This window comes from Aptenodytes forsteri, unplaced genomic scaffold, assembly GCF_000699145.1.
Source record: "Aptenodytes forsteri isolate BGI_AS27 unplaced genomic scaffold, ASM69914v1 Scaffold260, whole genome shotgun sequence".
Lineage (NCBI taxonomy): Eukaryota > Metazoa > Chordata > Aves > Sphenisciformes > Spheniscidae > Aptenodytes > Aptenodytes forsteri.
In genome coordinates, this window is record NW_008795557.1 from 368,231 (window position 1) to 379,957 (window position 11,727).

Genomic DNA, 11,727 nt, shown 5'->3' on the forward strand with positions numbered 1-11,727 from the left:
CCACTCTTCCCCAGGCCTGTAGCGCTGCATGGGGTTGTTGTGGCCAAAGTGCAGGACCCGGCACTTGTCCTTGTTGAACCTCATACAGTTGGCCTGGGCCCATCGATCCAGCCTGTCCAGGTCCCTCTGCAGAGCCTTCCTACCCTCGAGCAGATCAAGACTCCCGCCCAACTTGGTGTTGTCTGCAAACTTACTGAGGGTGCACTCAATCCCCTCATCCAGGTCATAGATAAAGATATTAAACAAGACCGGCCCCAGTACTGAGCCCTGGGGAACACCGCTCGTGACCGGCCGCCAACTGGATTGAACTCCATTCACCACAACTCTCTGGGCCCGGCCGTCCAGCCAGTTTTTGACCCAGCGCAGAGTACACCTGTCTAAGCCGTAAGCAGCCAGTTTCTCCAGGAGAATGATGTGGGAAACAGTGTCTCTATGCAACTGCATGGAAGATGTTCCCAAATGATCTTTAAATTTCTGAGCACATAACTGCTCTGTCCCATTGGGGCACCTAGTGCAATGGTTTACGTGATGTGTGATGTGTGTGGTACCCACCAGGCTCACGGGACCCAGAAACATCAAGTTTTGCAGAGGGGGAAGATGACCAAGGGGGTTTGCTACATGTTGGACGGCGCTCCAGCATGTGGCACAAGCCGGCAGTCAGAATATCATGGGTGGATTCGTGGCTGGTGGGGGAGATCCTGGCCGGGCTGGAAAGCCAGGGCTGGGACAGGGCTGTGCAAACCCGCAGGCAACCTGCTCAGTGGCTGTTCGAAGCGGCAGGAAGCTGGGCATGGCCTCTCCCCCTCCGGCAGCCTGCAGTTAAATATCGACAGGGGAGGACTGTTTTTAAGGGATGGCTAATTTTATGAGCAATCATCAAGGAACGCAGGGATGCCACTATCTCATCCAATATCCTGTCTCTGAGAGCATCCCCTCCCATCTGCTTCAGAGGAAGGAGTCAGCCCCTGTAATGGACACTTATCCAATAATATGCCAATGGGGGCAGTTTCTTGCTAACCTCAAGTGGTTAGTGTTTGGCGTGTGTCCTGAAACACAACACTGACATCCCTCATAAATATTTATCCCAGCTGCTGGGGCCGTGTGGGAGATGTTTGACTATCTACAGCCTTTGTGGGAGTTTTCAAAGGACTTGTTTCAAAGAGACCCGGTGCCCTGATGTGCTCAGGGTGAAGTGCAGCTCCTGAGTCAGCTCCGATCTGCTGCCACGAGTCTCCAGGGAGGAAACACACCCAGGAACACGTTGGGGTGCAGTCACCATCATCCGGGTTTGCATACTAACTGGGACCATGGCACGGACCTTCAGTCACTGTCCCTAATTGTCAGCACAGGGTTTGACACTGTTTCCACCCAAGCTGGCTGCCATGGTCCTGGGTGGCTTGTGGACACGGTGAGGGGCTGGCGGAGACCAGAGTGGTTTCCCCGGCAGGTGCTATGGATGAGGCCACCATGCTGATCTGCCAGTGGAGACAATCAAATGTCACGCTCCAGGGCTCGACCCGTGTGTCTCCAGGGGTCAGGAAGGGGTTGCCCACCAGGACTGGGAGGCCAGGGAGTAGGGGTGAGGTTAGGGCTCCAAAGACCCCATTTCTTCCTATGTTACAGGCTCTTTTGGCATGGTGTGTGAACACGCTGGGCTCCACAGCAATGCTCTGCGCTGTCCCAGGGGACCCTGCTGCATGTTGCAATACCCAGGCTGTGCATTGTGATGTGCAGGGACACGAGGCAATCCTCCCACTCCCCTCTGCTGACATTTTGGGAGAATATCGCTTTGATTTCTGCTAGTGGACAGACTCTCCTCCCCCTGTTTTTCTCCCCAGGGTGCTCTGAGCCTCCCCCGAGGGACACACAGCAGGGAGTAACAGCAGAGCCTGAGGGGACCCTGGGCAGCCACCAGACCTGCCCGTGACCCTTTCCCCTCCTGCTTTTGGACACAAGCAGGCTCATTTGTGATGTGGGGGTGCAAGGGTTAACCCACCCCAGTTACCCTTGTCCTCTTGGAGCAATGAATTAATTTCATCACTCAGCCCAGGTCCTCCACCCTGGAGTAGCACCTAATGCAACCTTCCCTCCCCCAGCTCCTGGGGGCAGCCAAGCCTGAAGCCCCTCTCACTTCCCACCGAACAATGTTATTCTGCACCGAGGCAATTACCTCCATCTAATTAAAACCAAGGCGCGTGCCATCCCTCAATGACATGGGGGTGGAGGTGGCAGGGAGCAGGGAAGGCTGCTGCTGCCTGTCTTATCCCCCCTCATTCCAGACCTCCTCCACCCCCCCTCCCTGGCTCCCCTCGTTACCTGTGGGACTTTGCTATGGGGCTGCTCCCCAGAAAGCCCCACAAAGCTCAGCAAGGTGGGCAGGGGGGAGGGGGAATGGGAGGAGGGACAGAAAATAGATTGATGCTAATGATTTTGCAGAAGGTGCCTCTGTGTGTGTTTGTGTGTGTGTGTGTGTGTGTGCACATCAGCTCTGGGGGGGGGTCTTTGTCCCATCCTTTCCTCCCACCCCTCCCCTACAACCCTTTAACAGCCACTCAGCTCCAGAAGCTCTTGATTGACTTTAAATGTAATTAAACTGTAAGCATGCCGAGCGGCATAATTCAGGGAGGTTTCATTGCCCATCAGAGAGCGTGAGGGAGTGGAGACAGAGGGGTGTTAATAATGCACTTTTTATTGGCGTGCAATTGGAAGAGGTTCAGGGGATTTGTGGGGAGGGAGGTGTTTGGGAAGGAGCCTTGGACCTGGCAGGGGGGGTTGGGCTCAGGGAGGATGAGTCTGGGTTTTTTTAGCTTCAATCCCAAAGGTCCTGGGAGGGGTGGGGGGTATCCCATGGTAAGTCAGGTGAGGTGTCCCTGAGGCACTACCCCATGGGAGCACTGCGTCTTCGGGTCAGTCCCCGAGGGATGTAGGGATTCAGACCACCCTGGTGCTGTGCAAAGGAGAATCCAGCCCACTCCTTCTCTGTGGCCCATCTACCTGTCTGCATATTTTCCAGATGCTTCAGGGCTGCACTTAGCTGCAATGCACCAGGTCTGGCCTGGGATGGAGGAGGTGGCTTCTCAGCCTTGCTTTGCTCTGTCATGGGCCATGGATCTCCTCTCTGCATGAGGATGGACTGAGACCTGGTGGGAAGCAGGGGCTGCTTGTGTTATTTCAGTAGAGATCTCCCATCACACCCAAGGGCATGCAGGCACCGTGAGGAACAGGGAGAAGCAGAAAGCCAGGTCCCAGTGTCTGGATTTGGTGTTTCAGCCACCAGTATTTCCTCTGAGCAAGGAGGGCATTGCCCTTGCACAGTCAGGCATGCCTGGACTCAGGACGAGGACTTCTTTCTTGCATAGCCACTTGTTATGCACCCTTGCTGTCTCCCATCACATGGGAGGAGAAGTCTGCTGTAGGTCCTCTGGGGAAACCCTGTTTTCCTGAACACAGACTTCCACCAAACTGGCTGATATTTCCTGAGCTGGATGCCAGCTTTAAGCTGATGCTGATTTTTGCCACTTGTCTATTTTTTTTGATTCCACCAGAAAGCACTTCTGCTGTTCCCTCTAGAGGAGAAAGTGGGCAAATATATCCCTGGGGGAGAGATTCTTGCACCAGTTTTGTTAAGGAATGCTTCCCACCTAAAACATCTTAGATATAGTCTCCAAGTTGAAGGCATGATCCTCTCTACAGTACTGCTGTTACAGAAGTTTAGGAAAACTTACCAAATTGTGCTGTGCATTTCTTTGTTTCTCCTCTTTTCTTCAATTGGTGGTATGATCTCTTGCTGAGCCATCGGTGTTTGCTGTGTTTACGGGGCTTGGTGGGGTGATCTGTACAACTTATACATTGGTTTAACATTGTATTGGGCTTCAGGCTGCCCCTAATCCCAGGACTGACAGCTCCATGCTTGGCTCGATCCAGGGCACCTCTGGAGAACTTCTATACTGCAAGGAAAGACCTAGCAGGGATTCGCTTGGTGTAATGCAAGGGAACCTGGGGGCACATCCTAGCTCTTTGCTGGAGAAATAAGATGCACAATCTGGACATCAGTGATATCGAAAGATGCCCCACAGAACCTGAGCAGGTTGAAGGTGACTTCAAGGTTCACAAATGTTGATGCTTTTGGAGGCTCTGCTGTCACTGCCTTGTTTGCAGATGCTGTTTGAAGGATCTGCAAAGAAGGATTCAGCAACGTGATGGTACCCTCCTGTCTCTAACCTGTTGTACACAGACCTAGATGAGTTTTACTGAGCTGTGCTTATGACTGGATTCAGAGGCATTACATCCCTACTGCTCGGGGACTGGCTGGGCATCGGTCGGCGGGTGGTGAGCAATTGCACTGTGCATCACTTGCTTTGTGTATTATTATTATTATTATTATTAGTATATTATTGCTATTATTATTTTATTTCAATTATTAAACTGGTTTTATCTCAACCCATGAGTTTTTTCTCACTTCTACTCTTCCAATTCTCTCCCCCATCCCACCGGGGGCAGGGGGGGAGGAGTGAGTGAGCAGCTGTGTGGTGCTCAGTTGCCGACTGAGGTTAAACCACAACAGTCCTTTTTTCCCCAGTGAGACCTGGGGAAGGTACTGTTGGTCCACACTGGTGTGTGCAGGCATGCCTGGATGCGTCAGCTGGCATGCACTATCAGTGCGGGACAAGGCATAAGCACTGGCTATACAGACAAATATTTGTGAAAGGTCTACAACAGGTTTTGGAAATCGTGCCTGTTAGTTAAAATTAATGCTTGGACATGGCCTTGAATGTTCAGAGCCAAAATACTTGCGTTCTTCCTCGTGCTCAGACTCTGCACTTCTGCTCAAGTTTCAGAGTCTGCCGGGACTCAGTTGTGTGACCCATGGCAAGTCAGAGCATCCCCTTCCACTTCATTTTTGCCATCCGTCACATCGGGCCATGATGCCTCGGTTCTTACAGTGCTTTGAGATCCATGGGTGAAAACGTGGGAGGGGGACTGTGGATCAGTATTTCCTTGGGAACAAAGGCATGGCTGAAAGGTTTGGGAGTGCAGAAGGTCTGGCTTTCAGAAAGGAGGCATTTCAGGTGGCATTTCTTGTGGTGGAAGCTGGTTTAGGGACTGTGTTTCCAGAGGAAGGAAGATATCTCACAGTTTGTTGCATGAGCTCTGAGAGGCAGATGTTGCCTGGAAGGGGAGCTCTGACCCCCCTGCAGAATTCAAAGGAGAGCCACAGGGTGATGAGACCTGGACACCACATCCTCTGTCACCTGCTGGTTTGTCCTCTTCCTAAATTCCCAGGTTTGGAGGTCTGTCTGGGCCAACGTCTGTCCCTGTGGCACCTTGCATGGTGCTTTGCTCATTGCCACAGAAACACCACCTCTCCACCACCGTCTTTCCTGACTTGGAAGAAGATCCTTAGGACACGCCAAAGCAGTCAGCTGAAGCCCCTCAAGATGCATTTACCCTTGATGCTCTTGGTGTTTTGTTCCCGTGGCCACCCAGGAGCCTGGGGTTGCGTGGTATAACCGACAGCCCAGTTCAGCCCATGGAGTGGAGAGTGGGAGCTGCAGCTGGGAAGCCACCTCTCCCAGCTCCCAGAGAGCCGATCAACGGGGCTGGGGGAAGCAGTGACAGGCATGGAGTGGGTCCCCATGCCCGGTTAGGCCAGGCAGAGCCCGCTGGAGCAGCTGATGGGGTTGGGGGGGTGGGGAGCGGATTAAAATTCTCGTTTCTTCACGCTGGGTGAGAATGATACAGTGGATTAAGCTGGGAGCTGCTCCTGGCTGCGGTGCTCTGCTGAATTAGCAACATGTTTGAATGAGATAAAAGGGGCAGCTTACCCCATCGCCCTCGTTCCACTAATCCCACTACAGCTGTGAAATGAATAGCAGCAGATCCGCTTTACTCCCTTCACTGACTATTTTCTACACTTGAGACCGATGCAGCTCCGTGCCGCTTTACCAAACCTGGCCCCGCAGGCGTATTCCTGCTCTGGCCAGATGCTCACTCTTCTGTGAAGGCTACCTATCCTGGGCCCTCTCAGGACAGGGGACCCTTGGCAGAGCATGGAGAACCAGAGTGGGGCTGGCTGCCCTGGTCAGAGCCTGTCTACCCCACCATGGCTTTACAAGGGTCCTTGTCACTCTGGTGTCCGGCCACCGATGTGCTAGAGGAGGGAAAAGGCAGCCCTGTTATAGCAGGTCACCTCAGCAACGTGTAAGTGGTGGGTGTTTCTGCTGCTTCTCACTGGGAGTCTGTCAGGCAACTAAACTGAGGATGCTCCTTGGTCCTGCAGCTGGGGCTGACTCTGGCTGGCTCTGCTCCCACCCCACCTCCGCTTCACTGATGGCACTTTACCTTGTAGTGGCATCTCTTGCTTGTTCATGGGCATCCCAGTCTGGGACTGATCGGAGGTGGTCCCACCAGCTTGCTAGTGGGCAGACCATGGGACATACAGCAGCCTCAAAGGGTCGAGAGTGTCCTAGTGCACTTTCTTCTCTTTCAAGTGGGTCTCAGTATGGTTCAGACTGCCCTCCCACACAAGAATGTGCATGTTGCAGTGTAGACCTTGTGATAACTTAGGACCACAATGCCCCACCTCCCTTCACGCAAAGAAAGATTTCTGGAGGAAGATGAGAGAAGGAGACTGTAAATACCCAGGTAAAGATGCTGCGTGCTAGAGCTTGGAGCAAGGGGTTGCAACCAGTCTCTGGGTCTGTTCACCTGCTCCTGGCACTGAAACAGGTTATCACATAGTTATCACAGTGAGACCAGGAGTCACAACAACTGGATGTTGCTCCACTGGAGCTGGGGAGCTCATAGGTGTCCTTCTCCCAGTCACTTAAAGGCTGAGATTCATCCCTTCTGTTTTGGGAGTCTTCACATAGGTGTTTCCATCTGAGTAGGGTGTTTAGGCTCCTGTTACAACCAGAAGTTTAGATCTGTGTCATCCACAAAGCTGAGAGAGTAAAGTGTCCACTCAGGTGTAGTTGTCTGCTTTAGGAAGAGTGGAAAAGTTCCCTTAGCTCTACTAACTGTATCAGCTCATTCTTCATCAATGGGAGAAGGGGGCCTGAGATGGAGGTGTCTCCACTGCAGACACACCGTTTAGCCAGATGAATCCCATCAAAATGCCCGTTATCCAGATCTCCATGACATGGGTATGTAAAACACACTTACTGTAGGATTGGACCCGTCTGATTGCGCAAAAGTCTCCTCAGGAAGGCTGGAAAAAGTTAGGTGTGTTTTCCTCAGAATTCTGTATGTGCAGATTCAGAAATAGTTCAGCTGGCAATAGCTTTTCCAGAGGAAGGTTCAAGAGAATCCACAAGGAACCGAGACAGTGTAATGCATGCCACGGAGCTTCATCCTCGCTGCTGCCAGGGAAATGGTTTACTGCAGCAGGATTTGTTTGTGTGTTCAAATTTGTGGCCCTTAAATTGTTCTAGTGGAGGTTCAGACCTCTACTGTAGTAAATGTAAACTGCTAGTTAAGAGACTTGCTTCGCTTAGCTACTCTTCAAAAATAGCTCAGAACTAACCTTTGGCTATGTCTACTGTAGTTAATTAGCCAGTATTAAATAGCAGAACTTCACCGGCTGCTGGAACGCTACTGCCCACATTGGTGAGGGTGAAAGGTTTTGGCCTCACTGCTAGAAAATAATTCTGCACCTATATAATTTCCGTAGCTTTTGTGGCCTGAGGGCCCCGGGTGGAAAAGCACTGTCATAACGTGTGAAACAAGAGATTTGACCTTTCTTGCCTTATTCCTCTGCTGCAGTAACTATTTGAAACCCAAATATGCTTGCTGTGTGTCCCATGCTCTCTGCTCTGGAAGGACCCTGCTGCCTTTCCCTGCGTGGCTCTGTGTCTTTTGATCCCTGTTTTGAAGGTCTGAAGAGACTATTGCAACCATAACACTGGGTGTTACACCCCCCAGCCCTGCCTTAAACCTTGGGATTTCCCAGCAAGATAATTGGGCCGTGTCTTGCAGAGAGATTTTATTCAGGTGGTCTGAGCAGCCAGGACATCTCCTGGTGACCCACGGGAGCCAGATCTCATCTACTTTTCTCCTTATTTTTCTCATTCTGCAGGGCACCTCATGCCATCCTGGGCATGGGTCATTCACTGCTCCCGCACAATTGTCCCCAACCCTCTGCCTCCAAAACACCTGTTCCCAGCTGTGAAGGTGAAGGTTGAGCTTCCTAGAGGTGTTCAACACTCGGAGCCCAACAGTGCACAAAAACATCACCTTTGCTGATCCAGAGCTGCAATTAGTTGATGCTTTTCTGCAGTTGTGGCCTAATTTCAGCATGATGAGTTCAAAAGTGTTTGCCTGACGAGCAACTCTGATCCCCTCATCTCCAGGTGCGGCTGGTCCCAGATGCAGCCATTTTCAAAAGTTTTTGCCTGACGAGCAACTCTGATCTCATCTCCAGGTGCGGCTGGTCCCAGATGCAGCCATTGAAGAAAAGCCTCCTAATAGCAAGGTGAGGCTGATGACATGGCCCTGGCCTGGGTTTTCGTGCTGGGTTGGATTCAGCTCCCTTAAACTTTGTTGGCACTGAGTTTAAAGCACCATCTGCAGAAGGCGGTGCTGGATCCCTTGGGCAGAAGGGATGGGGGTGTGAGACTGTCCTGAACAGAGATGACACCTTGCCCAAGAGTCCCGGTCTATTCTCCTCATCCACTGCTTGGACAATCAGATGAAGGCGCACACCTGCATTTGCACCTCCATCCCAAAAGGTGGGTCCTGTTTGTGTGTCATCACCCACAGTTCCCCTCCACATCCCGCTGGCCCACAGTCCCCAGTGAGGTGGCATCCTTCACATTATCAATTTCAAAGACGTCTCTATTAACAGGACAATGGAAGAATAAGCACTTTCCTTTATTCATTTACCCGCTGTCTGATAATATCATATTGATGATAATTTTCCTTTAATGGACCATTTGCAGTAATTATGATGCAGCGGGTGAGTAATTGTATCTGACGCCCGATGCCTCCTATGTAACTCTGCAAACTTAATTCACTTGATTGTCTGAGAGGGAGGGAGAGGAGTGAGACAGAGAGAGGACCGTGTCATGGGCCTCTCTCCCCTCCCAAATGGTCAGTAGAGCAAATTATTGCTTCTTGTGCCTCTGCAGCCCACAGACCTCTGAAGAATGTGCTTCAGTGCCTCTTGTTCTGCAAGGCGATATGTCCCTTTCCCCTTTCTTCCCTTTTCTACCAGTTCCCAAATTTGCCTTCTCTGTCATATTGTCTCACTTTCCCCATTTTCACGTTCTACCATGAGTTTCTAACTAACTTGCCTGTTGGGTGCTTGTTCCCATCGCCCACCAACAGGCTCTCCACTAGGATGAAACAGATGGTGAAGGCTGCCTCTCCTGCAGGCACCACTTTGCACTCTCTCTGCGTTATGTATCTTGTTTCTAGAGGGACCGTGGTCTGTGCCTTTCATGGGAGCTGCCCTCCAGGAACCCCAGGCAGGGGGATTGCTGCATTTTAATGATTTGTGTGATAGCAACACCTTGAAGAGAGACTCTTTCATGCTCTGAGCCTTGCAAAGCCAAAGGAGAAATGAATTCCCTGTCCCAACTGCTCATCTTCCTGACTACAGCAGCACGGGGTGGCCTCCATCAGTTGTTGCTATGCTGGATTCACTCCAGCCAGTCCTGTCTTGGTGTCTTCCTTTAAATAGTGCCAATTAACCTTGCCAGACCTGGGATAAGCCCATGCACAGACTCTCTGCACCTCTGTTCCCTCCTCCTCTATGGCTTGCTGGCGTGGATGCACTTTGTGGGGAGTGAAAGGCAGACCTCCAAAGTGGCTTGCAACCCTCTCTGACGGACAGCAAGGACCATCACTCAACACCAGCTCTCTGTGCATGGTATCTGGTTGATTCAAGGACTTGTGGGGACCTGGGCAACCCAGCAAAGGTGGCATGGTGCTGCGAGAGGGGCTGAGCTCTGTTCCAGGCTGCACTTTGCAAGCTGAATCAGCCCTGGGAGTAGCAGGCAATGGCACCTCTGTGGTGGTTTCTGTGGTAGCCAGGGTGTTAGCATGCAGCTATGCTCAGCCGTTAACACCTTTGGGTGCAGAGTGTGAGATGCCCCAGACAGCAAGCTGCTGGGAGAGACGAATGGCCATGGATCAGCTACCACAGGCTGCAGTCTGTGTTCACAAGGGTGGTGGGATTGTGGACCAGACACTTGTGTTACCTCACTGCTGTATTGCCCTACCCTGCCCACAGCCGGTCTGGATGCAGTGCTGCTTCAAGTGGTGCTCTGGGAATCCACCCATGATTGCCTTCCCAACTTTCCTGCTGCTTGCACAGGGTAACATCTGGAGCTGGTGAGGTGGAGTGACTTTTGCAGGTGAGCAGTGGTTGGAGAGATGGTATGGGGCCTCCAGGTGAAATGCTATCATTAAAAAACATCAAACAACTGAAATCTGTTCCCTTCCAATTTCCCAGGCTGCCCAAGTCCCTCCAGTTTCCAGGCAGTCAATAGCGCTTCTGTTGAAGACCTTGGGTAGGGCAGGAGGATGGGCTTGCAGGGGACAGCTGCTCACACCCCTGTTGGTGCTGGGTAGATGTGGCTGGGGAGAAATCCTTGACTCCTGTCCTTCTCCTGTCCACACCTTCCCATGCAAACCATCCAACAGATAAAGCCCAAGCGTGCTGCGCTTGACAATGACACAGCCCAGTCTTGGTCAGATGATGGTTCTTCCCTCTGGGTCCTTCTCTGCAGGCAAGAGGGACCTCAGGGAATGAGCCTCTGAAAGTCTCCATGTTCAGAACATCTCTGTGAAAAAACATGTTCTGCTGCGGTCCAGTCCTAAAGTCCATGGGAAAGCTTTGTCTGTGGCTGAACTCAGTGCCAGAACCAGGAGCTGTGCTCCAGGGAAAAATAAGCCATAGCATGATCTGATTATCTGCAAAGGGTGCAGTCAGCAATATATCCTTGCTCGGGAGAAGGGAACTGGGAAACAGTCCATCCCAGATTTGAAGCTGTTGGCCCAAGTCTCTTTGGAAGTCGTGCCAGAGCCAGCACCATGTGAGCACAAGGGACTGGCGAGGGGTTGGAGTTGAATAGCTGAAGTCGGGGATGGGCTGAAGTTGTGGTGGGCTGAAGTTGTGGTGGGATGAACGTGGATGCTGGTGCATGGTGCTCTTGGTAGCGACGCAACCAGCCTGCCCAAATCTGTGGGTTCATCCAGTGGGAGATGGGGCTGCAAGGAGAGCAGCAGAAACCCAGAAGGGAAACTTGGACAGGCAGAGAATCTGGGTATTTTCTTAAAGCAGGGCAGATATAAAAACATCAGGTTTATCAGTATTCATGAAACTGGAAAAAAATTGACCTTGGCCAATTGAGATGTTTGATTGTGAGCAGGCTGCAATATTTTGTTTCAATTAGGAACGCTCCAAGTTGGCTGCAAGTTTTGCCTTTTTTCAAGATGAATTTGAATAGTTGTTCCCAGCTGCAAAATGAAAATGTCTCTTTTAATGAATTTCATTCTATTTTTAATTTCTTGGAATTAGGAAGGGAACTTAAGCACCAAAAATTCAATGAAATTGAAATGTATCTGAGAAATGCTTTGATATTGTTAAAACTCAATTTTTTGGCTGTAAGAGATTTTCAGTAGAAAACTTTTCCCCAAGCTCTGCTCTCTGGGAGATTAGTGAGTGATAAACTCTATAGCTACGTGTAGACCAGCTGATGTCTTTGTACCATTTGCAGCAGA